This window comes from Sus scrofa, chromosome 10, assembly GCF_000003025.6.
Source record: "Sus scrofa isolate TJ Tabasco breed Duroc chromosome 10, Sscrofa11.1, whole genome shotgun sequence".
In the NCBI taxonomy this organism is placed as follows: domain Eukaryota; kingdom Metazoa; phylum Chordata; class Mammalia; order Artiodactyla; family Suidae; genus Sus; species Sus scrofa.
Genome location: NC_010452.4, coordinates 63125270 through 63139581, shown reverse-complemented (window position 1 = coordinate 63139581; position 14312 = coordinate 63125270). Strand labels below are relative to the sequence as shown.

At 47.2% G+C, this 14312-nt stretch overlaps 1 long non-coding RNA gene across 1 annotated transcript; it reads left to right on the top strand.

The window, feature by feature from the left end:
• LOC110255715 lies at window positions 5816-11906 on the top strand. Its single transcript, XR_002336417.1, has 2 exons — window positions 5816-6056; window positions 10943-11906. It is a non-coding gene; the product is annotated as an uncharacterized LOC110255715 (long non-coding RNA).

Here is a 14312-nt window from a genome sequence, read left to right as displayed (position 1 = left end):
GGTGTTCAAAGAATAAAGGCAAGCCTGAGTTTTAGAAGGTTTATTTTTAATGTTCCTGCTCTCCTCCCCAGCCCACGGTTTGGCGTGACAGACCAGAGGGGCTAAGTTGGCTTCAGTGTTTCCGCAGGGGTTTTATTGCATTATGGGATGAGCTAATATGAGCGTATAAACAAGAGCCTGATGTTTCTTGGATTGTAATTAAATTAGCCATTTGAAAATAGGCATTGTATGCTAATACTGCCTTTATACTCATTTAAGCACAGAGTTTTGGAGTGAATAATGCCTGCTGAACAATATACCGGAGGGTAACACTATCCACACGCTAAGATACGTCACATAGTCGCATATCAAACGTATACACAACGTCCCTTGACTCCTTGCTCATTTTAAAAATGTTCACCTAGCAAGTTTCTGTCGTGGCGCGGTGGAAACGGATCCGACTAGGAACCATGAGATTGCAGCTTGGATCCCTGGCCTCACTCCGTGGGTTAAGGATCTGGCATTGCCATAAGCTGTGGTGTAGCTCGCAGATGTGGCTTGGATCTGGCATGCTGTGGCTATAGTGTAGGCTGGCAGCTGTATCTCCCATTCGACCCCTAGCCTGGGAACCTCCATATGCCTCGGGTGTGGCCCTCAAAAGCAAGAAAAAAGAAAAAAGAAAAAAATGTTAACTTACTAAGAGGGAGGAAAAAGACACAGGAAACTATTCCTTAGATGTTTACCTTGTAGCAGCCTTTTCTGGAAATGAATCATGAATTCCTTTCTTAAAACCAGTAGAGGCTTGGTGAGCTGGTATTTCATTCACCACAAAATCAGAAGTGAGACTACCCTGCATATGGAAGTTCCCTGGCCAGGGGCTGGATCTGAGCTCTAGCTGCTGGTCCACACCACAGCCACAGCAACGCCGGATCTGAGCAGCTTCTGCATCTACGCTGCAGCTTGTGGCCACGCCGGATCCTTAACTCACTGAGTGAGGCCAGGGATCAAACCCGCATGCTCATGGACTCTAATTTCAGATCCTTAACCCACTGAGCCACAACCGTCACTCCTGCATGTTATGTTATAAGGAGCTTTTTAAAAAATTCTGGGTGTCCTATGTATCCTTATTCACTTTGTATCCTAACTAAATCTTTAGCAACTGAAGTTTTTAAATGTTCAAAGACTCCAGGGGAACCATTCATATCAATATTTAAACCTCCATATGTACATAAAATACTCCTGTAAGGATAACATGCCAGAAAAGCAATTAGAACCTGTGGTACACGCATGCGTTACGGACGCCAAAAGAAATACGACTCATCATTTCTTGGTAGATCCCAGAAAAATCAACTGGCTCTACGGTTTCACCTACGGAAAGAAATCCGTTTGAGTCGTTTACTTTCTCCCATCATTTCTATCCACGTACATGAATTCAGTTTTTTTTTTTGTCGTCTTCAGGTTAATACGTTGAGCGGGGGGAAAAATGAGTGAGTCAGTGCCTCAGTCACTTTCAGGCAAAAGTCAAATTGAACTCTTCTGAGGAAAGACATTGTATTATTTTCAAAATGAGTAAGACTCTCAAGTCTTTCATTTACATCAGCTTTCTTTTATATCGCCTTCAAAAATACCTCACTCTTCATACACACACACACACACCACGTGTTTCCAGCTTGAATTTGATTTCCTCAATTTGCAAACATGGATAAAAATTGCAAGAGAGCCTCGAATGAGAGAAACTAAGTTGGGTGTGTCCCAAAACGTGCTCATTAACTTCACCTCCTCCTCGAAAAGCTTCTCTCTGGAGCAACCCCCACACTTTTGCTGGGTTTAGATGGATGCATCACTTTGATCATATTTTATGGCTTTTGCAGCAACTATCAGATTGATTAAAAGTAAATAAAATGGGTCAAAGAAATTCATGCAGTATCTGAAAAGACGCCTGAAATGTGCTTGGTGACCTTTCAAATACTTGCGAACTCAGACTGGAAAAACCTCTAATTGTTGAGGTCTTACAAAAATTGGGTAGCCCTATAAATATTAACCAATATGGGGCCATATCAATACAGCTGGATATGGCCCTTTCACGAAATGATAACGCCTTGTTGATGTCATCAAGAAAGGAAGCATGGAAGTGTCTACGAAATAACCCTGACCTGTTTCTAACCTCACACAAGGAGTGGGCTATTTCTAGTTCTCCTTTCTAGCTGGAAACAACAGTTAACAATGGTAGGGTTTCCATAGGCTTAAAAAAATACATCCTTTTAATTTTTTAGGTTTAATCAGCGAGTCGGACCGCTGACCCGCTTCTTGGCTTTCATCCATTTTCCACCTGATACTTGCTGCTGCCGAGGCTTGCTAAACCCACCCGCTCTGCTCTCCGGGGGGGAAGCTCCCCCGGGGATCTGGGTGGACGAGGGGGACGGGCCGAGAGCAGTGTAGGTCCTACAGGCACTCAGGGCAGGGATGGGCATGTCTATCGAGGGTACCTGCAGGGCACTTTTCCATGGTCATTTCAGGTACACAGAACGGTGTGTGGCTGGGATTGGTCCCGTGAACCTGTGGCTTCAGGGGATGCTGGAATTACCCCCAAGCGCAGAGTTAGCAAAGGGGCTGTCGGGGGTGGGGGGAGCAGGGGCTACCTCTCCAGCATGTGTGCGGTCCCCCCTCCCAGGCAAGACAAAGAGCACGTAACCTGCTTTCTTAGAAGTCTACCTTTTTTTTTTTTTTAAAGTTTTGTTGAAACAGAGGTGACGTGCAATGTTGTGACTGTGTCTGCTGTACAACAAAGCGATTCAGTTCTCCATGTACACACATCCGTTCTCTTCCAGAGTCTTTTTCCATATCAGTTATCACAGAATGCTGGGGAGCGTTCTCTGTGCTCTACAGCAGGTCCCCGTTGGCCCGTCCATACACCTCGGGGTGCCTATGCCGATCCCAAAGCTCCAGTCCCTCCCTCCTCCCCCAACCCATCCCCTTTTGGTAACTATAAGTTTTTCAAAGTCTATGCATCCTTTTCTGTTGTGCAAATAAGTTCATTTGCATCTTTTTTTTTTTAAAGATTCTGCTTTAATGACTATGATTTTCGAGTCTTAAATATGCCTTAAGCTTGACCATTGGCTCCGTGGTCCCCCTGTCCCTCCTTCCAGAGAGCATCCTTCTATCTCTTTTGTATTTCACTGTGCCCTCCCTACCCCCACCCCCCGAGGAGACCCACGCGGGATAAGAATCTAGCCTAGAGTTCACAAGCTCTTCTGCTATTGGTGCCAATCTTGCAACACGAGAATCAGACAGGGCCAGATGAGAACCCAGTGCCTCAGTGAGGACAGCGGAGGGAGAGGAGAGCGGAGGGGAGCCAGGTGAAACAGACACTGCTCAGATGTCCCCCATTTTTCCATATTCAGGAGGGTGCCTGTGGGGCAGGGCTGGAAGAGGGGTGCTATTGTGACTAAGGGGAAAAAAAACCCCACAACGGACAAGAGCTCCTCTATGAAAGCAGCTTTGTTCTTAGGTGCCATTGAAAAAGCCTTCCAACACATCAATTCACAGTGGCATTTTCCCACCTTTAAAGTTGTTTGCACAGATACAGGGAAACGCACATGGGCAGGCAGGCTGGGCGGAGTGGCACAGAACAACCGTGAGAGGCTGTCAGTGGGTTCGATAAAAATATCATGGAGGCCAGAAAAAATCATAGGAAATGTTAGCCACCAACTCCATCAGAAGGTTACATAATAAATAAGCCAAACAGGAAATGATTAGGACGGCAGCACCAGAGGACGCTTGAATGCTGTGTCATATAAAAGAGCACAGCCATTCTCCTAAAGTTGTAAAGCTTATGATTCCAACGCTCTGTGATAAAGCAGCTCCATGTTCTGCCCACAACAGCACCCCAGGTCAGCCACCGCAAACTCCTGCCCAAGCCAGGAGTCCCCAGGTTATTCCCACCAACACACCGTCTTTCCAAAGGCATCTCTTATGCCCCGTGACTATTCTTGGATCCATTCCCATTAACCATGAAGGCGGAGAAGGTAGCTGCCTGGGAAACCGGAGACTAAAGTTTTCAAAGCCCCATTAGGCACCATTTGGGGGGGGGGTTTATTGGCTATTCCGGGCTACTTTTCTCATCAAAAATCTGCATTATTTTTCCAAGAGGGTCTTAGATGGAGAAGAACAGAACCAAGAACACTCAGTGGATTGCGTTTAGTCTGAGAAACCACAACGGTTTTGTCATCCCTAGACTTCTGAAAACTCAAAAGTTTAACAATAAAGAGTGCCTGAGGAGAAAAAAAAGTTGAGCCTGAATTTTTGCTCTTGTTGGGATCTTGGGTGTAACACTATTTCCTAGCATGGAAGGTTTTCATTTTAAACCCCCACCATCACTTTGATGGAGCTGCATGGAGCTGTGTGGGATCTGTGGCTGTAGCTGGCTCTGGGAATGAGCCCGATTTTTGACATGTAGAGCGACTCAAAGTCTTTTTCTTCCTGTTTGTGCATTAAGTTTCTTTATTCACTGCTGCTACATCTGAGCAATCATTACATTAAAAAAAAAAAAATTGGAGTTCACGTCGAGGCGCAGCACAAACGAATCCGACAAGGAACCATGAGGTTGCGGGTTCGATCCCTGGCCTCGCTCAGTGGGTGAAGGATCTGGTGTTGCCGTGAGCTGTGGTGTAGGTTGCAGATGCGGCTCAGATCTGGCGTTGCTCTGGCTGTGGCGTAGGCCAGCAGCTGTAGCTCCAATTCGACCCCTAGCCTACGAACCTCCATATGCCACAGGTGAGGCTCTACAAAACAAAACAAACAAACAAACAAAAAAAATGATGCCTTATTTTCTGGCACTAAAGTTATTCCCATCGCAGTGTGACTTCTGGGGGCCGTACTAGTGGTAAATGCTAAAAAAAATGAAGACCTCACCTACCCATCTTACAAGGCCACCTAAAGCACATTTTAAAATAACAGGCAGGGAGTTCCTGTTGTGGCTCAATGGGCTAAGAACCCGACTAGTATCCATGAGGATGGGGGTTTGATCCCTGACCTCGCTCAGTGGGCTAAGCTTCCAGTGTTGCTGTGAGCTGTGGTGTAGGTCACAGACGTGGCTCGGATCCTGCGTTGCTGTGGCTGTGGGGCAGGCTGGCAGGTGCCGCTCTAATTCAACCTGTGGCCTGGGGACGTCCATGGGCCCCGGGTGTGGCCCTAAAAAGAAAAGAAAATCCCAGGCAGGATAATAATGTGCTGTCATCCTGGGCAGTTTTGCATTGTGTTTGTGTTGCGTCGTCAGTTGTGTTCTCAAAGCTGGCTCTCCGTCTGGGAGAGCACATCTCTGTGGGAAAATCAGTCGAATGTCTACAGGTGACATTGCCTTCTTGTGGCCAAGCCTGTTCCCGAACCACACGTAATTGAACAATATAGCCTTTTACCAAACACTATCTTTTTCTAGATGATACGAAGCCATCATCTGTTTCTTTACTGTTTCTTCAGAGCAATTACCTCCTACGGCGACCGCTCTGTACCGAAAGGCATTTTGAGCCGTGCTATACGCTGGCCTCGTGGAAGGAGTGCAAGAGTGAGCCCAACTTGGGACTAACATGGGAAGAGACGGAGAATGGAATTCAAAATACAAAGGGACAGGAAGCCATACATCATTGCACAAAGTAACGTTATGACTTGGTGGCCTCCGCAAGGCCTTCTACCACGCTGTTAAGCTGTAGCCAAAAATACTGCAAGAGCTGGAACTTCGAAACTGACTGTAAACGTGTCTGGAATGGCCCCCAGACACTCTGGCCTGTGTTTATAGAAGTCTTTGTTTTCCTCTGACAGTACCAGGAACCTAGCATTTTCCTAGGCGGGTGTATTTCTGTATTCATTGTCCTGGCAGTACCAGGTTAAGTTGACAGCTTGACAGCTTGGCTCCAGGAATGAAAGATTCTTTATTGACGATCTTCCTTATCCTTCTCTTTGGGTGCCTATTAAGTTGAATGCAATTCTATTTTTTTTGCCGCCCAACCCGGTCCAAGGCTACTCCCTTTGGGAAGGAGCGGAGAACTGAACGTGATCTATAGACAACTGCACCGAATTTTGTGGTGAGTCAGGGATATTCTCTCAGGATGAGAGTTAACAGGGGTTTGGCTCGACACAGAATGGGTTGGTGTCAATCCCAGCCCTTCTGCGAGCTTGCTGTGTGACTTTTGGGGAAGTCGTAACCTTTCTGTTTTTAGTTTCCTGAAAAGTGGAGATAAAGCCGCAGTGCTTTTCATCCATCTCCCTTGGAGGCGTTTTGTGAAGGTTCGTTAATTAATTGTCAAGGCGTCTGCGTGGGGGATGTTTTAAGGGAATGTCAAATGATGGGTCACAGCAGGAAAGAGAGAAAAAGGGAGTGATTGTGGAATAATTGCTAATTTTTCAACATCTTCAAGTTTCTAGGGCAGTTGTCAGGTAAAGTTCCCAAATGTGATTGCTCTAAAAAAACAGTGAGATGTCAGAGGAGTTATTTCTGGCTTCATTTCCTTCTATAGGATTCTGTGTAAGAGTCTGTGGGTTCAATCCTTGTCTTTGAACCCAGGGAAAGTAGAGCAAGCTTTGGAAGGGCTTTTGCCTACAAATATGAGCTTCATTTGACCATGGCGTTAAGGACATGTTCAATCAATATTCATGCAGAGGAAAAGATGGGATCATTTTCTTGGGAGTCTGATTGCCTCTGGCCAGGCCAGCAAAGGTAGGAAGGATTGCAGAAGCTGCAGCAGTGAAAGATACCTCCTCCTGAGTACTGAATTTACCCCGGGAACCTCGGTTCCATTGTCTTATTTATCCAAAAGGCAACCTAATGAGGGGGAATGATGGTTTTTGGTCCCCGATTTCTCTGTATTTCCTTAGCAACAACATACATGACTCCAAGACAGTAGCCCTGGGTCCTGACATGTGGTCGTGGACTTAGAGTCATGAACTGGCTCTAGGGACTCACAGTTGTGGAGCCAGGCTGACCACACGAGCGTCAGGTTTTGAGCAACGGTGCTCACTGATAATAAACACGCGAATGGTGTAGGCAAGAAGGAAGTCCAACGTTCACGGCCAGCGTGTCAGCCGACCCTGATGACTCCAGAATCTCGTCCTTAGAAGACAGCATGGGTTGGGCCTGCACATTTCAGGTTTGAGCATGTAAATATTTCTCAAACTGGAGACACCTTGGGACAAGGCAGGGGAGGACAGGATTACAGGACTGCCAGAGCAATTGCTTTTTTGCTTGTAGACAGGTTTGGTGGAACCAAGAGAAAAGGTAAGAAAAATAGTGCATGTGTATGTGTGGATATGTGTGTATGTATGTGTGTGTGTGTGTGTGTGTTGCTTTTATTTATTTCACCTTTGGACAAACTAGAGGAACGTATGGACCAGAAATCTGTCTTCCTTCTAATGTGCAGAGAAACCAACGGCCTCCTATGAGTCATGGTGACTCAATGCCCAGTGCCCCGAGAACTGGATTGGGGTGATCTTTGCATCCTGCTGCTGCTGCTGGAGGTTTTAGGGGGCCCACTCATGCCCGGAGGGGGTTACTGACTTAGCTAGAAATGGAAACCCACTTCCCCGACTCTTGGTACCCAGACTGTCAGCTACTAAAAGTGGAAGCGATATTCTTTGTGCCAAATTGGGAGGATAAAGGCAGTCTGTAGAACACACATTCTGGTAGTTCAAGACCATGCACCCTAGCAAATCAGTGTGTACAAGATTCATGACTAGTTTTCAAACATAAGAGTTGTATTTTTAGACACACGTAAACACACCAAAGAGCGACGTTTTCTTCTTTCTTCCTTTGCTAAATTCTGAGCATCTCTTCAAGGCATTTCGGAGGAGGCCTTGCTCCCAGAGTTGACAGTGTGGGTGGCATACATTTAAAACTCAAAGCTCAAACAAAAATAACAACAAATGCTTGGGCGCAAGCACCGTCTCTTCTCATCACTGGCATATTGTGGAAAATGTACGTGCGGGGGCCGTGACCCGTGACTGTGCAGGTGGGAGTCAGAGCCGCTGGGATCCGAGGTTCGAGGCCAGGGTAGGTAACTGAGCACAAAGCCACATGTGCTCCTCTATTTATAGCTCCTGGTGGTAAAAATGTAAAACCAAAGTGCAGCTTCTACCTGCTGTTCCCAACTGAAGCGACAAAAAACGGATAAGACCTCCTTTTGGTTCCCTTTGTAGTTTCAACTGACACACACACAAGTGATGACTTGGGTTGTCAGGGCTTCTCAACGCCCGCCACCCGCCCCCCCCCCCCAAACAGGTGAGGGAGTCAGACACACAGCAGCAGAACCCTTCTGCCTCCGCTGGGTCCTCAGAGACATCGCTGGTCATGTGACAGGCAGAAATAAAACGAATTGTACTCGTTACACTTCACACTTTTCTCTTTCAAATTCATCCCAGTAAATAAATACTAAAGTACTATCGAAAAGCATTTATCTTTCAGATCTTTTTTCCCTTCCAGCTTGTGTGCAACACACACAGACACACACACACACACACACACACACACACTGAATTGCAGTTCTTCGCCAAAGAACCTCAAAACCAAAGCAGTAAGAGGGCAGAACCGCGCTTTGTAAACAAGACCTAATTGCAGTAGAGGATGTAGCCAGCCCCTAGCTGAAGTTCACAAGCCTTCTAGCCTCCCTGGATCCAAGTAACTGGATGTTAATGGCCTCATTAGCATTAAAAGTTCAAAAGCTGCCTTTTGCTGATGAGTCTGCAAGGAGGGCTGATGATGCGCCGTTAGAAACTGTTGACCAGAATTTATGAGGATCTTTTTAGTAAAAGGCAAACTTCTCCAGAGAGAGTAAGGCCACTTGGTGGTGGCAGTGGCGGTGGCGGTGGGGGCGGGCAGCGCCCCCTAACCTTGTGGTCCCCGCGGGGGGCTGGCAGCGCCCCAGCGCGCGCAGGGTAAGCAGGAAGCTGCGGCAAGGCTGAGTTACTGGAGCTAATAGATTGTGGTCAGGAGGAGAGCGGCAGCATCTCGTAGTGATGGGAACACTCAAAAGCATCGTCAAAACAGCTGCAGAAACACGCTGAGCTCTGCACTCCTGAGCCGCTGCCTGCTGCAGCCCCCTTGGAGTTTGCTGGAAGCCGCAGGCTCTCCGGGCGCCGCTGCAGCCCGGCCCCGCGGCTCCGGCTCCATCCATCCTTCCCCGCCCCGGATTCTGCGGCCCAGAGGAGTGGGCGCCCCCGGCCGCAGCCGGGGCGGGGTGCTGGTGGTGGGGGCGCCCGCCTAAAAAGCCAACCCGGGTCCCCAAGTCCGCCGCCCCCTCCCCTATGGGCAATGTGGACTCCCTACCTCCCCAATAAGCTTCCCCAGCAGAAGGGACCGCTCCGCACTTTTCATAGGGGGTGTCTGTTTCCACCTATCACTGTGCGGGTGGAGAAGGGTTAAGTAAGGAAGCTAAACCCTCTCCCTTCCTTTCCTTCCTTCTGTCCTCTCTCCCTCTTTACTCCTTTTTTTTTTTTTTTTTTTTTTTTTTTTTTTTGTAATGGGAAGGAGACGGCCACCTCCAGGGTGTGTGGATTTTTGCATAGAGATTTCCAGCAATCGTTACTATTACTTGGGTCTTTAAAGCTTGAGACAGTCTTAGCGAACGTCTCCAAACGCCTTCCTTGGATGAGAAATAGTCCCAAAGACCCAGACAGGCCGCACCAGCCAGAGGAAGGACAGCACGGCTTGGGGGACTCCGCGTACATTCGGGTAGCAAATGTTTATGGAGCGTTTACTGCAGGGCAGCCACTGGTCTATGCCTTGTGTACCCAGCCGCGGAAAAACAGGCATAAATCCTCGACTTCATCTGGTTTCCTGTGTGCCAGACACTGTTCTGAGCACTTGACTTGCAAGAACACGTTCACCTGTGAACAACAATTCAAGTTCCGTGGTAGCTGTTATCCGCTGGTGACAAGCCAGGAGGCTGAGGCAAGGAAGGCAGTGGCAAAGCCTGGATTCAGATTTTGACACTCAGACCCAGGGGCTCCCACTCCTAATGATGAACAGTAGTGTGTGTGTGTGTGTGTGTGTGTGTGTGTGTGTGTGTGTGTGTGTGTGTGTACAGACATACATTTATTCATTCTTACAGCCATATTCCAACACAGGCCTCTTGAAACTGCCTCCAGAACTCTTCACATCACGTGACACCACCTCCTGTGCCTTAGAAAAAGAATCTGCAGGGAAGATAGCCACTTCTTCTTAGGAACCTGTCCCGCCGGCCGAATCTTTCATGAAACAGCTCAGCTACTCTCAGTGTGTCCTGGGCATTTACAAGGCAGGTCCATGGGCTTTCCTTGAGCCTCAGTGCCATCCTCCAGGCCACCTCTGCTTGTCACCCAGCAACGTGGGAGCCACGCCCAGGCCTCTGTCTCCAAGGCTGGAAGCGCATCTCCCTGTAGGAACAGAGGGTCAGGTCATTCAAAAGAGAAATGACTTGACCCTTTGCCAGATGACGGCAGAGGGTTCCTGATTAGGATGGAGGCTGGCAGGTACCTGGCTGGCACGGGCAGTAGATGTTGCCATCCCGTAGATCACGTAATGACATAATTCCCAGTTCAAATAATTTTAAGGGTTTATTTATTTATTTATTTTGTCTTTTCAGGGCCACATCTGCAGCATATGGACGTTCCCAGGCTAGGGGTCGAATCGGAGCTGCAGCTGCCGGCCCACCCCACAGCCACAGCAACTCAGGTTCCGAGCTGTGTCTGTGACCTACACCACAGCTCATGGCAACGCCGGATCCTTAACCCACTGAGTGGGGCCAGGGATCGAACCCGTGTCCTCTTGGATACTAGTCCGGTTCGTTACCGCTGAGCCACCATGGGAACGCCTCCAATAATTTCAAAGAATGCACCAGACTGGAAAGCTTCTTGTTGGGGAATAATCTGAGAACATTAACAAAACACAGCATTTTCAGGTACTGTCTGACTCTATAACTTTTTTTCTTCTTTCCCACAGAGAACTGGAGACTTTGAGAGAACAGAACAAATGTGAGCGGGTTTGTGCTTTCCTGCCTTCAACAAATGTATAGGAAAAATGTGGTAGGAAAATGATGAGGTTGGTTATCTTGTTAAAACGCTCTCCTGCCAAAGAACAGGCTACCCCAACTTCCTGGAAACATACTTACCAGCTTCTGCACGGCCGAATCGTGAGGAATTTTTCTTTTTTCCCACCTCCTTCCTTCCAATGATTTCACCCTCCAAGGACTGTTTTAGAAAAAAATTAAAATGTTGGGTGGTGTTTGCTATTTTCCCTATTCAAGATAAAAGGTTTATTGAGTCTCCTGGGGAAAAAAAGGTGTTCTTACAACCGTTTTATTGACTAAGAACAGCTCCGTGAGATACTGGAAGCTTTGTCTTTTTTTAGCCACTGAATTATTCCAACTGAGGCACATATGAAAAATGGCAGAAAGAAGTCACCGCCCCGTATGAGGAAAGCAAAGCTGAGAAGGGGGCACACGGGCGTAAGTGCCCCAGAGCTGAACTTGAGGGGCACAGTGGGGGAATACAACAGGGGTCTCTGATGGACTAGGTCTGCGTTCTCTGCTTTCTGCTTAATGCCCCAGAGTTGACTTGTAGAAAGAGCTCCACCTGTGACCTCATGGCAGAAAGTGCACCTCTTAAAGAACCCTCTAGAACACTTCAGAGCCACGAGCACTGTGGCCTTTGACATTAAATAAACAGGACCAGACAAACCCCTCTTTGAGTGGGTGTGACTCCGGAGTGCTTTCTGAGTTCTTCAAACTGACGTGAGCCCAGTGCTTGAAGCATAAATGGCCCACACGTCCCTTTAAACAGGTTTCATTATTCTGTTGTCTGCGATGCTCACCAGTACGAGTAATGAATGCAGTTTTTTTGTGTGTGGTTAAAAAAATAAACATATACCATGAGATCTACCTTCCAAATAAAGATGTAAGCATACAGTTTTATTCCTTATTCTCTTCATGTTGTCGAGAAGACCTCTAGAAAATTTTCATCATGCATAACCGAAACTTTATACCCACTGACTCATCTCTCTCCATTTCCTCCTCCTCCCAGACCCTGGCATCCACCCCTTTCTACTCTCTGCTTTCAGGGGTTTGGTTCCTTTAGGTTCCTTGTGGAAAACAGCATGGAGATTCCTCAAGAAACGAAAAGTAGAACCCCCGCATGGCCCCACGGTCCCATTGCTGGGTACGAGGCATTTGACATCTTTCTTGTTGGCCCTTTGAAAGAAGGATGTTTACCTTCGCTGGATTTGGAGTGACCTCTGGGTAGAGCGGATGGGTCCGTTGACAGGGGGGTAAAGAGATTCGTGGCTCAGATGATAAAGACGTTAAAGCTCCTTTTAAACAATTTTAGGAGGGGTTTCTCTGAAGGGAAAGGAGAAGGACTGTTTCATCATGCACACCTTTCAACACAGCAGAGAGAGGGAAACAAGACACGGCAGTCATGCCGTCGCTTCTCAGGAGGGACCATGAGCTGGGACTCAAACCTCACGGCTGTGCTGTTGGCTTTCTGTGGGTTTATAAGGGATGTCACCTGCAATGATATCCGTATACGTGAAAGATCGCCTATAAGGGGTTTGTTTTTAGGGGTGCGTGGCCCTCAGCTTGATAGCCCCACGGTATGAGTGGTGTATTCTTGTCTCAGCTTAGACACTTTATTTAAGCTGCAAAACGCACCCCCGCCCCGTCCTTTTGAAGACACCAATGTATGAGTTCCCTTTGTGAGAGCAACGAGAAAGGCATCTTGCTCTCCCCTCTCAGAACACTTGCACCGATAAAAATGGAGCACCTGGGTTGCTGCCACCATGTAAACATCCATTGCTCTCATATCTCTGTGTCTGATGGGTACTGTGTCAGGAAGAGAGACTTAACTTTTACTGGTGCTTTCCACTTGTGAGTTTTCTCTTTAATTTCCTTAGAGTCATTTTCAGAGTCATAAATTACTATTCGTCCCTTTCCTGCTCATCTGCCACCCCCTGTTTAGAATGTACAGCTTCTCCATGGCACACAAGAGCTTCTGGTCTGGGCTCTAGCCCATTTCTGCTGCTCACTCGCTGTGTGGCTTTGGGCACGTAACTCCATCTTCCTGGGTCTCTGGTTTCTCTTCTCTGAACCATGGGTGTCGGGCTAGAAAGATGATGCCTAAGTGCCTTTGAAGTTTAAAAATTGTTATGATGCTGTGGGGCCAGGTGCGCATGCGAGCTGCTTGGGGATATGAACTTAGTACCAAGGACGCAGCATCACAAGATTCTTATTTCAACAACGGGAAATCACGGGTAAGTTTTCTAGAGAAAACCTTAGGGAGAGGGCGAGATGGATGGCTTTCTGGAGCGATGAATTCAGTCGGCTTGATGTTTTCGATGGTTTTTTAACAGCATCCCTTCGAGCAAGTCATTTCTGTCTTATGTTTTCTAACATTTTAGAAAAGTGGCAATCGTGTTGGATGCTGGAGGTGTCCCAGTCAAAATCTGTTGATGAGGTGAACCCCTCAGACAGTGTTAGCATTTGCGATTCCTGCTCTGTTAAGAAGATGCTTCCCAATATGGCACATCCTCAGTCTCCCCGGGAGACTCACCTCTGTCATTTCTGAGCCCTGGAGAGGCCATGGTCTCTCTTGGGTGGTAAAAATGTGAATTCAAGTGATTGGTAATGATTTTTTTATATATAAAAAATTTGCCTATTTCTTTTTGTGTTTTTGTTTTAATTTGATTTTCATCTTTTATTGTCTGTCTGATGGACAGTGTTGTGTTAGTTTCAGGTACACAGCAACATGGTTGAGCTGTGTGGATACACATCTCCATTTTTCCAGAATCCTTTCCCTCATAAGTTATGATGGAATGTGGAGTAGAGTTCCCTGTGCTCTGCAGTAAGGCCTTGTTGATTATCTATTTTATAATGAGATAATGCCATTTGCAGCAACACGGGTGGACCTAGACCTTATCGTACGAAGGGAGGTCAAAGGCAAGTGTCCTAGGATATCACGTCGGTGTGGAATCTGAAAAAAAGGACACAAATGAACTTACTGACAAGACAGAAACAGACCCACAGACTTTGAACACTGACTTGTGGTTACCAACGGGGGAAGGTGCTGGGCATGGGGAGGGGGAGGGATAAATTAGGAGTGGGGGATTAACATATGCACACTACCATTTGTTAATGATTAGGGGCCTAAATACCTGATGCTATGTTGACCTATGACCTAGGCTTATCTGTTCATTGATCTGGAGAGGAAGGAGGCTGGTGGAGGGGCGTGGGAGGAGGAGGAGAATTCATTGTCCTTGTCAAGTTTTAGTTTATTAAAATATCATACCAATCAATTCTGTATGCCTGTGAGAGTGGATG